This window comes from Paroedura picta, chromosome 5, assembly GCF_049243985.1.
Source record: "Paroedura picta isolate Pp20150507F chromosome 5, Ppicta_v3.0, whole genome shotgun sequence".
NCBI classification, from domain to species: Eukaryota; Metazoa; Chordata; class Lepidosauria; order Squamata; family Gekkonidae; genus Paroedura; species Paroedura picta.
The window spans coordinates 117546449-117560751 of record NC_135373.1 but is presented as its reverse complement, the minus strand read 5'-3'; the positions used below and the strand labels follow the sequence as shown (position 1 = coordinate 117560751).

General features: G+C 48.9%; 1 long non-coding RNA gene across 4 annotated transcripts in view; it reads right to left on the bottom strand.

Annotated features, from left to right (window-relative positions):
- The window catches only part of LOC143839134 (uncharacterized), a 52280-nt gene extending 39327 nt beyond the window's left edge, over nucleotides 1-12953 (bottom strand). For 3 of the 4 annotated variants that reach the window (XR_013231629.1, XR_013231628.1, XR_013231630.1), the window contains exons 1-2: nucleotides 12878-12953; nucleotides 11695-11886 (exon numbers count right to left, since the gene is read on the bottom strand). This is a non-coding gene — a long non-coding RNA (uncharacterized LOC143839134). Of the gene's footprint in view, nucleotides 1-8534; nucleotides 8612-11694; nucleotides 11887-12877 lie in introns of those variants that run through there. The other variant, XR_013231631.1, reaches the window with a different exon arrangement.
- Nucleotides 12954-14303: the final 1350 nt, after the last annotated feature.

Below are 14303 nucleotides of genomic sequence, written 5' to 3'. Positions count from 1 at the left end.
AAAGAGGAATATTGAAGCATCTAATGATGCTTGTCCTCATTTCTCCATGAGAACCTCCTATAAGCCAAGCCAGGACTGGCATCTCTCCTCGTTTAAGACTGTGGTGACAAAAATCAAAATTGGAAAGAATTAGCTAGAATTTCTGCCTCTCAGGGTCTTTTCTCCTCCTAATCCTCAACGACGTGTTTCTAATCGATTGATAAATACATATGAATTGTCCACCCCCCCCCCCACTTTCCTAAGGGAGAGGAGATGCAAATTAACACACACACAAGAATGTTTGTTCTTATGTCACACAGAGTGAGGAAAGAGTTAAAAGTGCTGGTCGTGGACCAAGGAATAAATAAAAGATCTAGAAACAAATTGGTTCTCTCTGAGGGAGCCTAGAAATTTTATACGTATTACCTGACCTGAGCGGCTTCAGCAAGCATACGTAACATGCTGTCGAATTCACTTTTGGAGAATTAAAGCAATAAACCAAATCCCTCCGGTATCAAAAATACAGCATTGTGGCAGAAAATATATATACATATGTAAGGGACTTGTATGAGGGCCTTGAATTGAAGCGGAGCGGTAATTGTGTTTTATTAACTTTTTCATAAAGGCCTCCGTATCAGAATATCCATTTTTTAACAGGGTTAACCCCGGTCCTTTCATATTGGCTTTGCTGAGGCGGACAAGGGAAAAAGAACGAACGTTTCTTTCCCCCCCCCCCCCTTTGGTTCTAATCTGGCAGCATTCAAATGTCAGTCACAATTTTTTCCTCTGGTCATGAAATACGACGTCTCTCTTATCGAGGCAGCTTGCTGTGCATTACGTTCCCGCGTGCTTCAACTTGACAAAGTGCGGCTGGGCCGTTAAAGGCAAAATAGGGGGGGGAAATGAGGCTAGCTCAGGAAGTCGTAAAAGTATTAATACTGGGATTTTTCTTCCCTTTAAGGGGAGAATGTAAGAGCTACCCTAAGCTGTGAGTGAGCGATACAGATTGAAAATTGTGCTGGCCATTATTTCAAACTACGCTTTTTGGCAAAAAATGGACATGTTCCCTCTTGCTTTGTGAGTGGCCCAATAGGGTGACTCAAGAGCAGGGTGTCACAAATGGTGGCTGTTCCCACTCGATGAGAAGTGACCCTCTCGAACAGAACTGCTCCGGACACATGTGGTGCTAAGAAGCTAATCTTTATTGAAAGGTTCCATAAGATGATGCGAGACACAGCATGGTGGGAACAGGGGAGCACTGACAGAGACAAAGAGGGGTGGCCCCCGTAGGGGTATTTATAGGAGGGTGATCTAGGTGGGAAGGTAATTTCACATAGAAAAGGCTTTTGATCTTTAAGGTGCGAATTCTAAGGAGACATCGAGTCTGCCCTGTTGGTTGTTTGCAGCAGTAAATTTCCTACAGCAAAGTGGCAGCCCAAGGAGACGGGCAAAGAACAGTGAGTTCTCACAGTGGGGGGGGGGGGGGGTGGAGAACCTCTCGGGGCCATAAAGCATATCAATAAGATGAGCCCTGCTGGATCAGACCAGTGGTCCATCCAGCCCAGCATCCTAAGGACATCAGAAGAACCCTGCTGGATCAGACCAGTGGTCCATCTAGTCCAGCATGCTAAGAACACAAGAAGAGCCCTGCTGGATCAGACCAGTGGTCCATCTAGTCCAGCATCCTAAGAACATAAGAAGAGCCCTGCTGGGTCAGACCAGGGGTCCATCTAGCCCAGCATCCTAAGGACATCAGAAGAACCCTGCTGGGTTAGACCAGGGGTCCATCTAGTCCAGCATCCTAAGAACATAAGAAGAGCCCTGCTGGGTCAGACCAGGGGTCCATCTAGTCCAGCATCCTAAGAACATAAGAAGAGCCCTGCTGGGTCAGACCAGGGGTCCATCTAGTCCAGCATCCTAAGAACATAAGAAGAGCCCTGCTGGATCAGACCAGGGGTCCATCTAGCCCAGCATCCTAAGGACATCAGAAGAACCCTGCTGGGTTAGACCAGGGGTCCACCTAGTCCAGCATCCTAAGAACACAAGAAGAGCCCTGCTGGGTTAGACCAGGGGTCCATCTAGTCCAGCATCCTGAGAACATAAGAAGAGCCCTGCTGGATCTGACCAGGGGTCCACCTAGTCCAACATCCCATCTCACACAGCAACCAACCAGATTCTCCGGTGGTCCAACAGCAGGGCCTAGAGGCTGAGACCTTCCCCTGATATTGCCTCCTGGCTCTAGGATTCAGAGATTGAGTACCTCTGAATGTGGAGGTTCCCCTCAATCACTAGGGCTACTAGCCATTGATAGACATATCCTCCACAAATCTATCCAATCCCCTTTTAAAGACATTTATTCCTGTGGGCATAACGGTATCCTCTGGAAGTAATCCCACACTGTAACCACTGTGTAAAGCAGTGTTTCCTTTTGTCCGTCCTAAACCTACTTCCCATCAGCTTCCTCGGATGGCCTTGAGTTCAAATCTCTCTTGAGTTCTTGTATTTTGCAGGGGAGGGAGAAAAAATTCTTGTTGTCAACTTTCTTTACTCCATGCATAATTTTTTATAAACCTCTATCATTTATGCCCTTAGTCATCTCTTTTCTAAACTGAAGACTGTCGGCCTTTCCTCACAAGGAAGGGGCCTCCATCCCGCCCCCTGAGCCCCCTCCTCCTCATATTTGCCCTAATCGTCTTGGCCCCAGTGGGGCAGGAAGAGAAACATTCCTATTCTGCACCATCCACAGATGGCAGGACATACCCCACTCCTTTTATGCACAATAAACTGCTAAGCTTTATGTACCTAATGAAAACTTTATTTTATTTCTGGAGGCAGCTGGTTAATTTATGTGCATTTTTATAACATGGTGCCCTCGCTTCTCAGTCAGTTGTTCAGCTTTTTTCTTCTTCTTCTTTAGTGTGGAGAAATGCTAAGCATTATCTTCCTCTTCCAAGGGGTTTTGGAACAACTATGGGAATTGTTGAGGTGGCTCAGAACTAAGGGCTGGGTTGCCAATCTCCCGGTGGGGACTGGAGATTTCCTGGAACTATAAATTATCTCCAGACTACAGGAATCAGTTCCCCTGGAGAAAATGACTGCTTTGGGGGGTGGACTCTGTGGGGTTCTACCCTGCCCAGGTCTCTCCCCTCCAGGCTGGTGTAGTGGTTAGGAGTGCGGACTTCTAATCTGGTGAGCCGGGTTCGATTCTGCGCTCCCCCACATGCAGCCAGCTGGGTGACTTTGGGCTCACCACAACACTGATGAAGCTCTTCTGAGCAATAAATATCAGGGCTCTCTCAGCCTCACCTACCTTGCAGGGTGTCTGTTGTGGGGAGAGGAGAGGGAAGGCGATTGGAAGCCGCTTTGAGGCTCCTTTGGGTAGAGAAAAACGGTGTATAAGAACCAACTCTTTTTCTTCAGTAATATCAGGGCTCTCTCGGCCTCCCCTCCCTCACAGGGTGACTGTTGTGGGGAGAGGAAAGGGAAGGCAAATGTAAGCCACTTTGAGACTCCTTCTTCTTCTTCTACAAACCGTGACCTCCTGATACTCCACCGCAAATCTCCAGGAATTTCCCCACCTGCGTTGGCATTCCGTCCTCAACCCACCCAGCCTCTGCAGCCAAGGTTGTTTTAGTTTGCCAACTGTCCTTCCTTCTTAGATCCTTTCAGGGACTTGTGAACCCTTCCCCACTGAGCTGCCAACATGCACAAAAACTTGTATTGTGTCTGTAGATCCGCCAAGGACCGAGCTTGAGGTCCTAGACAAGAACATAGCTCACAATGTAATTAACCAATGAGCAGCTAGATCCCATGTACGGGGCCTATGCAACCTGAAACTGACCAATAGCCTATACTGCGGGGAAGACCCATTTTTTAATGTATATAAGTTGGGATTTTTCAAGACTTGGTTGGTTCAGTTCCATTCTGCTTGTACCATGCTGGGGTTGTAATAAAGAGCTCAAATCACTACCGATGTCCATGTTCACTTCTGAACCCACAGATTTAACACCCAACGCTTCCCGACCAGTCTGCCCGAGCCCGGTCTATTTTCCGTCTCTTTTAAATTGCTTTGGATTATCTGCTTCTATGATTGTTCTTTTATTGTCACTGGTAAATATTTGAATGAGTAATAAAAAATAAAATAAATATGCAGTTCCCTGCCAACAATTGCAACTTGCAGGAGCACAAAGGCCTTCCCAAGGAACCTGGACAAGTTGAGGAAGGACAGGTCCCCCCGCACCTGAAAGGCTACCACCCTGGGTTCTCATGGCCATGTTGCCATCGAAGCTCACCGGATGATATTAGGGCATTCATTCTCTCTTACAGTTCCGTAGGCCCCGTAAGACAGTGCCCTTCCACCAGACATAGAGCTGAGGCCCAGGCAAATAAATAAAATCATGGAGCCTTCCGCTCTCCAGAGTACAACAACACAGACGGCCTAAAGATCTAGGAATAAGACCTACGTTTAAGAGGGAAGGCCACTGGTGTTTTTATGGTTTTTACTGGTTTTTTAGTGTTTTTTCCTGTCTTTTTATGGTTTTTATGGTTTTTACTGTCTTTTTATGGTTTTTACTGCCACTGGGTTTTTTTATGGTTTTTACTGTCTTTATGGTTTTATCATCAGAGTTTATAATTATGGAGAGTTTTAAAATGTTGTACACAGTTCCGAGCCTATTAGGGAGGGGAGGTTTATAAATCTAATCAATAAGAATGATAATGATCAAGAAGATAATAATAATTGTAACCACAGGTGGTAGTTGTGAGGGTAAAATGGAGGGAAACAATGACCAGAAAAGTGAGGTATAAATGCATACACACACATACATACATACATACACATACACACACACAATGACGGCCAGAACCTCTATGTCTGGAAGCAATGTAGCCCTGAAAATGGAAGAGGGCAACAGGAGAGAAGCGCTGGGGCCTTTACATTCAGTTTGTAAACTTCTCAGAGGTACTTTGTGGGCCATTTTGTGGGGCCAAAAAGCTGTTGGACCACAAGGCCCCTTTGCCTGATCCAACAAAACTCTCAGGCACGCAGACCTCATGAACATGCGTCTCTGTTTCGAGTGTCCTCCCAGTTCTTTTGTGATGTGCAAATGGGAAAAAAAAAATCTCAGAGGTTAGTGCCTAAAAAGCCAAAGCAGCTGAGGAGATGCGTTGCTCTCTTTGTGTTGACTTTCTTTCGAACCGTGGGGGGAAAATATAGCAATAATCGCTCTCTCCTTTCAAGAAAGGAGACCCTGAGATGTGTAACTAAGGCTGGGGAGGAGTGGGGGGGGGGGAGCTGCCTTAAGTGTCATGCTTGAAAAGGAAGGAAAGGTTTCGTAGCAAGTGGCATTCATGTCTCTCCATCGCTCTATTCAGTTTTGTGGTAATAATAGGCAGGTTAGCTTGTGCTGGAACCAGAGGCCAAATGTAGGATACACTTAATGGGTCTCTGTATGTGTGTGTGTGCGTGTGTCGAGGGGGGGGGTTAGCTCAGGTTACCATGGCTGCCACTTGTCATAAGCTATTTGAGGTGGAAACATCTTCCTCCACCGCCAACAGAGGCACGTAGGTGGGTGACGAACTGTGGGAAGCATCATGACAGGGTCTTAAAAACTAAAAATGGAGAGGGGGGGGGAGGGTGTATTGAAGGGGGAGGGTGCATTTAAGGTTCGAATCTTACTGTTTATGTTGGTAACAAAATGTTTTGCCCTCTGCGTGTGTGGGTATGCAGGGAATGGGGGAGGGAGTTTTGAGCAGACGTGCGCGAGTTCTGTTCTCCTAATCTGTGTGGCGGTCTGCCGGGAGAGAAACCATGGAGATTGCTCGTGGAGGGCCGGGCGGATGAGTGGTTAAAAAGAATAATTATGGACGCTGGGTGTGAAGCGATGCGTTTCCAGAGCCTCCGTCACAGAACCACAGACCAGCTTTTTCCTAGATTTATCCCCCATTAGCAACCTGCCCTGCATGCCTACGAATGCACGGTCGTTATTGTTCAGATGCGCTGCATCATTGCCGACGAAATGAATTTCAATAGAATCATAGAATCATAGAGTTGGAAGGGGCCATAGAGGCCATCTAGTCCAACCCCCTGCTCAACACAGGATCAGCCCTAAGCATCCTAAAGCATCCAAGAAAAGTGTGTATCCAACCTTTGCTTGAAGACTGCCAGTGAGGGGGAGCTCACCACCTCCTTAGGCAGCCTATTCCACTGCTGAACTACTCTGACTGTGAAAAACTTTTTCCTGATATCTAGCCTATATCGTTGTACTTGAAGTTTAAACCCATTACTGCGTGTCCTCTCCTCTGCAGCCAACAGAAACAGCATCCTGCCCTCCTCCAAGTGACAACCTTTCAAATACTTAAAGAGGGCTATCATGTCCCCTCTCAACCTCCTTTTCTCCAGGCTGAACATTCCCAAGTCCCTCAACCTATCTTCATAGGGCTTGGGAGAAATGTAAAGTGTGACATTTGGGTAATGATAATGTGAACCTGGAAGTGACATCACACCGTCAACACGATGCTCCAGCATTCATTGGGAACTCTATGGCCCAAGTTCTCTCCCCAAATTGTTGGAATATGCAAGATCTGTAGTGTGAATAGAGTATGGGGAATGCCTTTCAGGGGCATCTGAGGAGATGTACAGTTAGCATATTTAGGTCACGAACATCCTGATATATATTCTTTCAAATACTCTCCTCCCAGAGAGAGCCAGCTTGGTGTAGTGGTTAGGAGTGTGAACTTTTAATCTGGCGAGCCAAGTTCGATTCTGCACTCCCCCACATGCAGCCAGCTGGGTGACTTTGGGCTCTTCAGAGCACTGATAAAGCTGTTCTGACCAAGCAATACCAAGGCTCTCTCAGCCTCACCTCCCTCACAGGGTGTCTGTTGTGGGGAGAGGAATTGGAAGGCGAATGTAAGCCACTTTGAGACTCCTGTTAGACAAAAAGTGGTATATAAGAACAATATCTTCTTCTTCTTCTCTTCCTTGTCCCAATCTGTTGGAGACTTCCTGCTCCTTTGAGCCCACTTCCTCCCTGCTTGCCCCCAGATCAGGCAGAACAGCAGACAGAATGAACACAGGATTGAACAGTTAGACTGCTAGATCTCCCTCCCCTCTCCTGTTCACAGAGTAATTTCTCGGTTCACAATACAACTAATCTAGTCTTTTAAGCCTCCTGATGCTCCAACCTCTTTGCAAATTTAAACTCTACCAACACAAAGAACACCACGATGTCAACACGATGTCCTGGCTGCCATTCCTCCTACCCACTGGCAACCCTAGGATCGAGAGAGATTCAGAAAGGGCATGTTACACTCTTGAAGTTCAGAGAGAGAGAGAGCAAAGCCACTAGAATTCTGGGTAAACAATAGCAGCAGAACTGACAAGAGAAAAAATACAGATGGACTCTTTCCTTCCTGCCTTCTTAGCTCTATTGTCCCCTCTGCAGGACAACCGTGCTTGGTGCAAAGAGACGTTGTACAATCCTTCACTTTCAACAAATTTAGATTGTAATGGGAAAGGGGAAAGCAGAGACACTAAATTTCATCGACGAAAATCCTCCTTTGGCAGAGATTTTTGGCAGCCCATGTGTAGAACGGAAAATGGTTGCCCTTCCAAATGAGCATACTTAGGGAAACCGAAACATGCTCAGCTACAAAATGTAGCACCACAAACAGTAATGACTGGCAGTCTTCAAGCAAAGGCAGTCACTGGCAGTCTTCAAGCAAAGGTTGGATACACACTTTTCTTGGATGCTTTAGGATGCTTAGGGCTAATCCTGCGTTGAGCAGGGGGTTGGACTAGATGGCCTGTATGGCCCCTTCCAACTCTATGATTCTATGATTCTATGATTCTATGATTCTATGATTCTATGATTCTATGACTAGGGAGACGAGTCCCAACGTGGGATTTGGGGGATCCTCTAGTTTTACAGCTCATCTCCAAGTGACAGAGATCAGTTCCCCTGGAGGAAATGGTTGCTCTGGAGGGTGGACTCCATACATTGTATTTCCCTGAGGTCCCTCCCTGCCTCTAATCCAGGGGTAGTGAAACGGCGGCCCTCCAAATGTCCATGGACTACAATTCCCAGGAGCCCCTGCCAGCGAATGCTGGCAGGGGCTCCTGGGAATTGTAGTCCATGGACATCTGGAGGGCCGCAGTTTGACTACCCCTGCTCTAATCCCTCCCACTCCTCGAGCTGGCTATTCTAGTAACAACACCAAGTGGGATTCGGAGTCCACTGTTTTCGCAGCATGCCTCTCCAATGAGTCCTGCTTTTATGCTAAAAGAAATGAGGAAGTGAAATTAATTGCAGTTCAAGATTCCTTAAAAACCCAGCAGGCAGCAATAGAACCGGCTCCACCTGCCCTCCCCCCTACACCTTTTCTACCTATAAAAAAGGCGGCTTTTGAGTCAGAGTGGGCCTCGTGCATCTGGCGTCGCATGATGGGAAAGTGGAGCAGCAGGCGAAGGAACTATCAGAACAGGCTCGCTCGGTTGTAGTTATTTTGCCAGCGGGAAAGGACAGAGCGGAAGTCAGTCCTTTGAACCTTTCCCATTTGGGCTTGGTTGGATGCTCGTGCGGAATGAATAGACAAGTGGAGAAAAGGCAGCCAAAACCTGGAGTTCAACCGCCTATTAAAAAAAAAAAGATTAATTCAAAAGGCTGGAGCTGGATCCACATATCTTGTCCTATATCACACTAAAACTGAGATCTCTTGTTTTGAAGGCAAGACTTGGCGATCGGACCCTGCTCTTTACCCTAAAGAATTCTGATGTCGTGTTACCAGGCCAAGCGTGGCAATTTGTGGGAGTGGATGGTGAGGATATGGTGTGGGGGTGGGGATGCCAGCGTGATGATGTCAGAGCTGGAGATCACCCAGACCTGATGGTGGTAGCTCTAGGAATAGCCATAAATACTATGGTTTTACCCCCATGCAATTATGTCAGTTCAGGGGATTACCCAGACCTGATGGTGGTAACTCTAAGAATTGCTGGAGATCTTATGGTTGTACTTCTAGAAATTCCTAGAGTTACCGCCACAACCTGGTATTCCTTGGAAGTGTGTGTGTGTGGGGGGGATTGTGTGGGGAACACTAGTAGGTTTTTAATTTTGATTATTTGATTTATTTTTTAGTTTCTGGGAAACAGGAATACGGGGAAGGGCCCTGTCCACCTTCACTGGAGCTTGGCATCCCGGTTTTGAAGGGATACAATAAATAAGACACCATGGATTTCATATGCACATGAATAAAGGGATATTCAAATAGGAAACAGTAAAGATGAGAAATTCACAAACCATCCCTCTTATGGCTTGAACTTTGGGCTGAACTTAAATTTGCAAAAGGTGGTGGAATTTCAAGACATTTTACCCAAAGCTAGTGTAGAACGAGATGTACCACGGAGGGGGCTAGTTCAAATTTGCGTACCTTTTCATTAGGAAGTTTTCGGCAAGTCACACAATCTTTCAGTGCCAGTCCTTGATCTGCAATCTGTACACCGCCCGTGGCGCCGCGGGCGCCACGGACTAAATAAAACAGTAAGGGGTTCTGAGGCGGGATGTGTCCGGGATGAGGAAGGGTCCGGATTGGACCCTTCCTCATGACAGACAATCAGAGGGAACAATCGGCAGGCGCGAAGCGCCTGCCCATTGGTCCCTCTGATTCCCAGCCCCAGCAACTGCGAGCCGCGCGGAGCGCGGCTCGCAGTTGCTCCCGGACTGACGCGGCGAGAGGCGCAAAGCGCCTCTCGCCGCATCAGGCTGCCACCTGAGGGAGCCCCCGGCAGTCGCGCGGAGCGCGGCTGCCGGGGGCTCCCTGCCCGGCGGCTTGACGCGGTGAGAGGCGCGAAGCGCCTCTCGCCGCGTCAAGCCGCTGGCCAGGGAGTCCCCGCCGCCGAAGGAAATACCACTGTGAAAAGAAGATGGCCGCCGCCAAGAAGCCGCCGCCAAGAAGCCGCCTGCCTCTCCTCAAGGGAGCCCCCGCCAGTCGCGCGGAGCGCGGCTGCCGGGGACTCCCTGCCCGGCGGTTGGACGCGGCAAGAGGCGCGAAGCGCCTCTCGCCGCGTCCAGCCGCTGGGCTGGGAGTCCCCGCCGCCGGGCTGGGAGTCCCCGCCGCCGAAGGACACAACGCCGCCGCTTCAAAAGAGCCCCGCTTCAAAACAGCAAACGCCCAGGAAGTCCCCGCGGCCGAGGGACGCACTGCCTCGCAATACCTGCTGCCCAGGGAGTCCCCGCGGCCGAAGAATGCGCCGCCTTGAAAGAGATGCCGCCGAGGGAGTCCCCGCGGCCGAAGGACGCACCGCCGCACAAAAGCCGCCGACCAGGAAGTCCCCGTGGCCGAAGGACGCACCGCCGCACAAAAGCCGCCGACCAGGAAGTCCCCGCGGCCGAAGGACGCACCGCCGCACAAAAGCCGCCGCCCAGGAAGTCCCCGCGGCCGAAGAATGCGCCGCCTAGAAAGAGCTGCCGCCCAGGGAGTCCCCGCGGCCGAAGAACTCACCGCCTCGCGAGAGCTGCCGCCCAGGGAGTCCCCGCGGCCGAAGAATGCGCCGCCTTGAAAGAGCTGCCGCCGAGGGAGTCCCCGTGGCCGAAGGACGCAACGCCGCACAAAAGCCGCCGCCCAGGAAGTCCCTGCCGCAGAAGGACACACCCCCGCGAAAAGAAGATGGCCGCCGCCAAGAATCCGCCGCGCTGGAGCCGCCCGCCGTCCCTGTCGCCCTCTTGAACGTAAGCCACCTTTCTTCAGCCAGCCCTTGCCAGTCCCTTGATTTCTCCCCCCCCCTGCTAGCGCCCATTGTCTTTAGAATACAATGGGCTATTTTACTAGTATGGGAATAATGCAACCAGTCTATGTAACACAGCTGTTGTAGGATCACTTCAGGACGGGTAGCCATGTTAGTTTGTCGTTAGCACTGGAAAAGAGAAAAAGTCCAGTAGGGTAGGAGCTTTTGTGAGTCACCGCTCATTTGAGCAGGGGGTTGGACTAGATGGCCTGTGTGGCCCCTTCCAACTCTATGATTCTATGATTCTATTATTTCTTCAGGATCTGGCTACCATCGTCCCCCATGGTGGCAGAAAAGAGCATGCATCCAGTAGCCCCTTAAAGACTAAGGGCGGGCACTCCAGGGGCTGACCCAATCCGGGTGCGGGCAGCTTTGCTGGCCGCACCCAGATTGGCCCATGGAGTGGAAGCAGTATCCAAACACCTAGACAGACCCAGACACCACTCCACCTATAGTGACTCCTGGCAATTATATAGAGCCACACTGTGGTACGGATATCCATGTACATAATGCCTTTATTTATTTATTACAATTGTGTGTCAAAGTGGCTTGCAATCTCCTTCCTTTCTTCTCCCCACAACAGACATCCTGTGAGGTAGGTGGGGCTGAGAGAGCCCTGAGGGAACTGGGACTGGCCCAAGGTCACCCAGCTGGCTGCTTTTGGAGGAGGAGTGGGGAATCAAACCCAGTTCTCCAGATTAGAGACCGCCACTCTCACCTTCTACACCAACCCAGCTCTCAAAGGCAAGAGTCCTGACTCCTTTTAAACTTGAGGATGAAAAGAGCTTTGAAGAGGGAACGCTTGATTCCTTCGAGCAAGCAAACCAAGACTGAGGGTTCCCTCCCTCACCTCTCTTACGTACCCAAATAGATTTGATCGACTCTCTCGGAATCAAACCACCTGCTTTCCAGAGATGAACGTGGGATTGGCTCACCTTTTCGAAAACTTCCCCAAAGCTATTCATGACCGCCAGTGACTCATGGCTTGCATTTGCCGTCCCTGGTGAGCCAGCACGGGAGATCAGAGGGGCTTTGTCTTCAAGCGGCTCAAATACATCTAACTGCAGAGATGCTGCGGAAATTGTATCAAAAGCCTGGCATTCTCAAACAGCACGAAGGATCCATTTCTGCACAAACAAAAATGCAAGAAAAGAGATGGTGGTAACAGTTTACACTAAGTCAAACTTGCATCGCCTCCTGTGTTTCTGCTCGGCCTGTGCAAAACCAAGAAAGGGTACGAACACACACAACCCTCCCGAGCTCAGCAAACAGTTGACAAGTTTCTCTGCAGGACCCTCATGGAACTCACCAGCTTTTAGCCCCCATTCCAGCTGATGGCCTTTTAAACTAACCAATGGGCCAGTGAAGCCAGCTGTTCCTGAATTCAAATAATTTAGAACCCCATTTCGAATGCAGAGATAAAAAGGGCACTTTTAAATGTTTTGGTCTTGGAAGATGCTCCTTGAATCGTGTGATCAAATTACAATTCAAACAGAGGAGCATATGTTTATTCCTAATGCTCCAGGCAGGCATGAGCCCATATGGTTGTCATTGGACACCCCATACTGGCTTAACTGGAGTCACTTGCTGACCAAATTCAGCCTTGACGCTCCTTTTGCGTTCTTCCCTTGGGGTCATCTCAGCAGACAAGCTGAGAGCCCTGCGGGAGCTTTTGGTGTTCCGCAGGGCCTGTAAGATACAGCTTTTCCGTCAGGTCTATGGTTGAGGCCAGCCCAGGAAGGTCTGATACCCACCTGGCCTAGAAGAATGAAGTCCCCACAAGCCAACCATTGCTGTGGGTGATGGGGTCAGCGCTCGAGGTCCCCCCTGCATGCTAGCTAACACCATGGGATTTGAATTGTCACCACCACAGCAATTTTTAATGGGTGTTTTAATGGGACAATATTGTATATTTTATTGGGATTTTTAGTGTGACCCACCGCGAGCCAGCTTGCTGAGGCGGGATATAAACCAAAACATAAATAAATAAATGAATGAATGAATGAATGAATGAATGAATGAATGAATGAATGAAATTAAGCTCCGTACTGGTCTTATTTGTTTGGAGCCCTGTAACCTTCCTGTTAGCCATGTTAAGTTGTGGAAATTGTGTCTTACCCGCTGCTAGGCAGAAAGATGAACTTGAGTCGTCGGTGTGCAACCTGAAGTCTCTCTCTCTCTCCATTCTGGAACATCACAGGCATAAAAGCTGTAAGAACATCAGAACTGCCCTGCTGGACCAGATCAAAGGTCAGTCCCCTCTGAACATTCTGTTGCCAATAGCAACCATCCCGACGTCTCTGAAAGCTCGGGAAGGGGAGAAACCTGAAGGCCTTGGACATTTGACACTCCAGGCAACTTCTGGATGTGGAGATTCCATTCAACTATCATGGCAAACTTCCACTGCTCAACAAACCCTAAATTCGTTTGATCTCCCAACTTCTATTTCTCCACTTAAACTGAAAGAACAGTGTTGGGCTGGATCCAGTGCCATGAGGCTACGGCTGCTGATAACCAGATAGGCCTCCCTCTTGCCTTCGTCTCCTTTCTCTCCCCTTCCCCCTTCAATCATGTGCTCCCCCTCTTCTGCCCCTCAAGAAACTAGGTACTTTCTCAAACCAAACGAACAGCCTGATGGTGAATGGAGATGAGGAAGAAGAGTTGGTTTTTGTACCTTGCTTTTCACTACCCAATGGGGTCTCAGAGAGGTTTAAAATAGCCTTCCGTCCCTCTCCCCACAACAGGGGAGGTGGGGATGGGGGAGGTGGGGATGAGAGAGCTCTGAGAAAACCATTACACCAAGATGTCTAGGGGTGGGAGGCGGGGAATTATTAGTTATTGTTTTATTGATGTTTCTATTGCTCATTTTGTTGAGGTTTCTATTTTTGTATTGTAGAAATTATCTCCCCACGAACCTGTCCATAGGCAGGGTCAATACAGAAACCTAATTATAAATAAAAATGAAATAAACATTTCCCCGTCAAAAGAGGCCATCCATTGCTTCAGTTGACCCGTTTAATATGGTACAAAGCCCAGGCAATGAGAAGGCCACGCCCTGCCCTTCCACTGAATATGCTAAACCATCTCTGAGTACAGTGGCCCTCATTAGGAAGCAATATATCCTTAGGACAGCCCTGTAGGGTAGATTCAGCAGAGCGTGAGAGCTGCCCAAGCACGTTTCCATGGCAGAATGGGGATTTGAACCTCAGTCTCACAGACCCTAGTCTGGCACCTCAACCCCTACCTCATGCTTGGAACCCGTTCCTCTCATCTGTACACCTCAACATCTGCAGATCAACGGAAGACCAGAAGATCTAGCCCCTTTGCTTGCATAATAATTGTGGAATGCATGGAATGTAAAAAAGCAGCTGAGGCAAATGGAGTTCTGTGACTTCAGTTTGTTGCCTCCAAAGTCAAATCTGATACCTGTTGGATTCAGGCGCTGGCTTTAAACATGGGTGTGAGAAGAAGAAGAGGGAGAGTTGGCTTTTATACCCTGCTTTTCTCTACCTTAAGAAGACTCAAAGAGGCTTAAAATCACCTT